The following is a 6,000-nucleotide window of genomic DNA, read 5'->3' as shown; positions in this document are numbered from 1 at the left end:
GGTGCTGAAGATGTGATTTATTGCACCGCAAACCACTCATCTACCCTGAGATTGTGTGTTCTGCTTGCTCTGCATAACACTAGTTTGACAGACTGTAAGTTTGAATAGCTGCCAGCGAAACAAATTATTTTCCAGTTTCCCCCGTTATTCCGGCGTGCCTATTTATATCCGCCTGTGAGGGTGTGAATTTAATATCCTACATCCTGGTGCACATAAACCCACACACAGTCACATGGGGGAGATCTAATGCACATTTTCATACACACAGACACGCATGCTAAAACTGTGAACAAATCACCGTGGATGTTTCTATATAAAATGTTCAAAGTGATGTTTGTTGAGCCGGATTCCCAACTTCTGCCCCAAAAAGCATAAAACATCTTAGTCTCTTGCTGTATTTACGGTTCGCTTTGTCACCAAGGAAACCACCACTGCCCAAACATTCTCACGCTGATGGACACTTATATTAAGTGTCTTCCCTTCTCTCCCTCAGTTAAGCCCCCCACTTTCCCGGTTGCTTTCATCTCCCTTCTCTGTCATCACTTATCATCCTGTGGCCAAGCAGGTAAACATCTCTAAGGAGGACTGTTTCTCCCACAGTGTGTTTTTTTTCTATATTTTTCCTAACATTGTCTAGCTGTGTTGAATTAAACCAATGGATATAAATCAATCAAGCTCAAAATCAGCCTCATAGACTATTAAAATTCAGTCAGAAAGATGAAATACTTATCCAATTAAGTGATTTTTTTATATATATAAATTTAAGATTCATTTAGGATCAACAATCAACTCAACTAAAATGGAACTATTACAAGAAATGTCCCCAAAAAATGACAATCAGTGTTGACCATACAAAGATCCGCTTAATGACACACAAACCAAAAGCAAGTATGCAAATTCAAACACCTTCAGGTGGTACTATGGGTTAAATGGGGGAGCCACTGACCAAAAAAGTATTTGTCTCGACTAGATCTATACATGGGCATCAAACCTGGCTTCTAACTCTGTTGAGCAAAGGAGCTTGTGAGGTTAGTGTGTTCTGTGTATCTGTTTTAGTCGAGAACCCAGCTCAACTCTTGGCACCAAACTCTTTCAGGACAGAAATTGTTTTGATGAGCTGATCAATCAATAGGAGGCAAACATCAAAAACATAAGGAAAATATTATGTTACATAGCTGAGGAAAATTTATTCTGTTATTCGTATTTTTTAGTAAGAAGAGAGATAAAAATAAAACAACTTCTACTTCTTCAAATGTTAAATCATTCTGTTGAATCTAAAACCATTCGGGGTTTACCACATTAATCAATATTTACCATTTACTAATTGTAGATTAGCTCCAACTGGCTGAGTTTATAAATTTGGCATAAATTGTCAATTATAAACACAGAACATTTATATCTAGGGTTGTTCTCTTACAGAAGAGCAGTTTTTAACAGATTCCAGTTTGTTTAATGTGACGGTAAATCTTCATCACGTATCAGACTTATATATGGAGTACCAAAGTACTTGGGATAGTTCTCTTTAAATAAATCTTCTATTGTCCTGCTGATGATGCTGAGCCATATTCATCGATACCTTCACTCGAGTGAGCTACAGGTTTGTCATGAAAGCATAATGGCTTTTACTTTTCTGCTTCTAATCTCATTTCAGTGTTTGGTTATACTTATTATATACTTATATGTGTGCGTCTTGTAAAATACTTTGAGTTGACATTCGCAATTAATTGGCAGAATGTAAATAAAGTGAATAAAATAAATCTATGTAGTTATCTAGAAGAACTCTCATAATATGTGGGAGTGAGACGTTGTTGTGACTAGATCTAAAGGGCACAGGAAGACATTATAACTTATCTGTGGAAAGGCTGTTATTATCAGTGAGTCAATTCTGAAGTGTTCTGTAAACTACAATTGCATCTTGTGAAAGAGAATAAGGCACACCCTCTGGTGGAACGCTGTGTGTAGCATGAATCAATAACTCAACAAGGTTAAGAGTAAAACGGTTCCCATGAACATTTATTTATCTCTCCCAAGTCAGCCAGATTCATACTCTCCAATGATGCCCTCTGTGTCACATCTTACAGTATGACAAAGGTCTGCGCAGGAAAGTGTACGGAGCAGGTAGAGGAGTGTATAATAGCAACCATAAATCAATATGACACAACGTCCAGAAGTGATTGTCCTTTACATCCCCTTCTCAACCAAAACGTGGCTTCAGGGACTATGTTTTTCATCACCCAAAGTTTAATGATGATTGTTTGGCCGAGAATGCCAGAAGGACAGACAAGGAAGATATCTGGGAATAAACAAATGGGTTTTATTTTTGTGCAAACACATTCAATAATACAAGCAGAAGAGTGTTCAGTCGATAGCTCTGAACACAGCAACAAAATAAACTGTAACGGATGAGATATTCTGTAAAAATACAATATAATATGCAGTATCATCACAGTTGGGAAATGTGTGTTTCCTAATGATGTTCTAGATATCCAAAACACTTGACCCTGCTGTTGTTTCTCTAGCTTTTAAGTTTCCCTCAGCTGATTGTTTTCGTTTTCCCATCTTAAATGAACTGATCTCTGGTTTTTAAATTCCTGCGAGTGCAATTAATCCTGTTTTCACTTGTGATACACTGCTTTTTCCTTTTTTCTGCAGCTTCAATTCATCTTTAATTCAAATGAGTTCATCTCTTTGTTTCCCTATATGTGGGGCAGTGATTTTGAGACATCTACAGAACTATGAATAAAAAATGTTGAAATTTAATTTAGGTACAAAGCAATTGGTAGCAGCAACAGCCTCAAGTCTTTTGGGGATCCTTCTGTATCCATCCATCCATTTTCAATACAAATTCTGCAAGGCAACAGTGCTAACAACTGCATGCAATCACATCTTTCTTAAATTTTTGTGTATTTCAGTAGTCAGAGTTTTTGGCTTGGATAATATCCTGTTATTACTGATTTATAAAGTGCTAAGAGCTGAATTAATAACCTATTCATGAACTATTTATTTGCCATCTATAAGGGGAGCTTTAATATAAAGTGGTACCAAAATATCAATAGTTCTTTACCCTTTACACATTTTGTCATGTTGCAACCACAAAACGTTTTTTTTTTTTTTACTGGAAATTAAATTTGAAGTTGAATGAAAAGGAAACATGGTTTTCACTTCTTTTTTTTCATATACAAATCTGAAAAGGACGAGGTCCTTTAATTTTCAGCCCACTTTACTTTTACACCTCTGAATAAAATCCAATGTAAACAACTGTCATCAGAAGTCAAACATGCATGTTGAGGAAGTGGCAAGAGCAAAGCCTCTGCTAAAGAAAATCCATATGACATTGAGTTTTGGATGAGCCATCTAGGGACACAGCAAATTTGTGGAAGAACCTACTGTGGTTTTATAACCCCTGCAGCATCTTTGTGGTAAAGTTGTACATACTTTCACACACCACACTGATTACTAATGTATGAAACCTGAGGACAGATTTTAAACCCTGCTAACTAATTTGTCTAAAATGTGCTCCAGATGTTGCCGACATGCCCATTTCTCCATCCATTTTCACATTGGCTGTGACCAGCTTCCTCAAATCCATTCGAAAAAATCTATCCCACAGAATGATGCAGCCATTAACATGTTTCAACATGGAGATGGTTGTGTGGGGTTAATATTCTACATGTAGGTCAAAATGTTCATGTTTGAATTTATCTGACCAGACTTCAGATGAATCATTCACTGGCCACTCACAACAAAAGGACACACACACATATTAAGAGTACTGCTATATAAATTAATGTAACACAAACTTACATTAAAGTAAAAGTTTCCTATATTTAGTGTGAAAATCAGTAAAATGAATTAAGGGATATCAGCAGTTACACTAAGCATTTTATTTAACTGAATCAATGTTTAAGTTTGCATTACCATCGCTAAAAGACCACTTACTAAGTTTTTAAACCATTTAACATCTGTGTAACAGGATAGAATATTGAGGCTTTAACTTTTCATGGCAATGCGGGCATTAATGTGTTGCCCTTTAGAAACAATAAATGCAGAATGAGGCCAGCTTTGTCTGTTCACATACAAAGCACAGTGTTTTCCCCACAACGCCTCTCCGACAGCACCAAGGAAGCATTTATTGTGGGACTCGAGTATTGATCGCATTAGACAGTAAAAGTGTCCAGCTAAAAGGAAAATTAAGTCTTGTGTTATGCGTGTGTGCTAGAGATTTTTTTAATGGTACAAGCAGTGGGAGTGATTTAATGAATTCTCCCACAGTTTAGTGTATCCATCATGATTCGCCTCTCTGACACAGTGGTCAGCAGCAGCAGGTGGTGTGATGTGGCTGGAGTGTAAGTGGCTTTCACAATGCAGGATAGCCTGTCAGCCAGACGCCCTTAGGGGAGCAACTTCACACCATGCAGAATGGCCTTTACACACACACACACACACACGCCCCCACACACACGCACACCCCTCTCCTTTCTGTCTCACTCTCCCCGAAAGTGTGCGTGTCCGAAGTTGACACATAAGCTCATCTCTCTTGTTTTGTGTGTGCTAAAGCGAGCGGCAGAGGCAGAGGATGTTAGTGGGTGGGTGTAAATCTCTGTCCAGCAGCATGTTTCGATGGGTGTTTGGGGACTGCTTGAGGAGCAAGCTCACAGCAGCTCAGATTGATGAAGTGATGGTGATGGATGGAGGTAATAAAGGCCTGGATGTCCTGTCTGTTGCCAGTGATGAAGCTAGTATGAATCACCCGTCTGGGGCTGGGGGAACGTGACGCTGTTCAATCCCTAGGTTGTCCACCCAGCCACCCAACTCATCCTCCGTCCCTGGTTCCTTTTTATCTCCATGTCCAGTGCCGTGCTACCATTATGAAGAAAATTCTACCTGAATGCACAGTGTTTTGTGAAATTATTCAGCCAGTTTTCCATGTTACAACAATTGTTATGTGCCTTAATATGACTTTAGGTGATTGAACAGCACTGATTGATTTTCAAAAGGTTTTACAAGTGATACTTAAAATCCAATGGAACAAAACGCACTCCACCCGATTGATAAATAAAAACCACCCCTGCGTAATTTAATAAATCTATCTATGTTTCTTAGAGAAAAAGTGGAGAAAAAACATCATGAAGACCAAGGCACACAGCAGACAGGACCAGGAATAAAAGTGTGGAGCAGTTTGAAGAGGAACTGGGTTTAAAAGCAATATGTGTAGCAAGAGCCGGGAAGCTTCTCAACAGCACAACAACTATAAACATACAGCAAGAGCTACAGTGCAGTTGTTGAGATAAAACACATTTTCATCTGTTAGAACGGCCCAATCAAAGGCCAGATCTTGAATATTGATGTTCACATGCTCATCATCAAGTTTGTCTGAACTTGAGCTGAAAACTTCAACATATAATTCCCAGTCTTTTGATGATAAATACATATAACAAAAAGTTTAAGGCATAATAAAATGGTTCAGGTGGCAGTGCTTAATGTCAGCACAAATGGTCACTTTCCCAGAGCAGCATACATACTCGTATACGAATTGTACTAAAAGACACAGAAAAGGTTGAAATTTGTTGTTGTGACATGACAAAATGTGGAAAAGCTCCAGCAGTATGAAGCAGTATGGTAGTGATCATCATGCCATTACTGCATCAATTTATGCTGATGCACCCTTTGAAAGATATCATAAGGCCTGTTTAGCCATCCTCAAATACAACATGCACGCAGTTCAAAGTACTGCACACGGTTTCATTAATTTTGTATCCAAACATAACTTGTTGAGTGATTGTGAGCCACACAGAGGAATAAGGATAAGGGAAAAAAATCCAATCAACTCAACCAGATACTCCTCATGAACAGGGTCATTTGAATAAAGAGGGGCATCTGAAATTGCAGTGTTTGTGTCAACATAACAAGTTAATGATCTCAGGATGATAATTGGTAGCTGGATGCTGAGGAGCTGCATCGCGGCCCGCGAGGTTCAGCTCAAAGGACCTCCTGTGATAA

This window comes from Xiphophorus hellerii, chromosome 2 (genome assembly GCF_003331165.1).
Source record: "Xiphophorus hellerii strain 12219 chromosome 2, Xiphophorus_hellerii-4.1, whole genome shotgun sequence".
Classification (NCBI taxonomy): domain Eukaryota; kingdom Metazoa; phylum Chordata; class Actinopteri; order Cyprinodontiformes; family Poeciliidae; genus Xiphophorus; species Xiphophorus hellerii.
Note: the sequence above shows the minus strand (reverse complement) of the source record.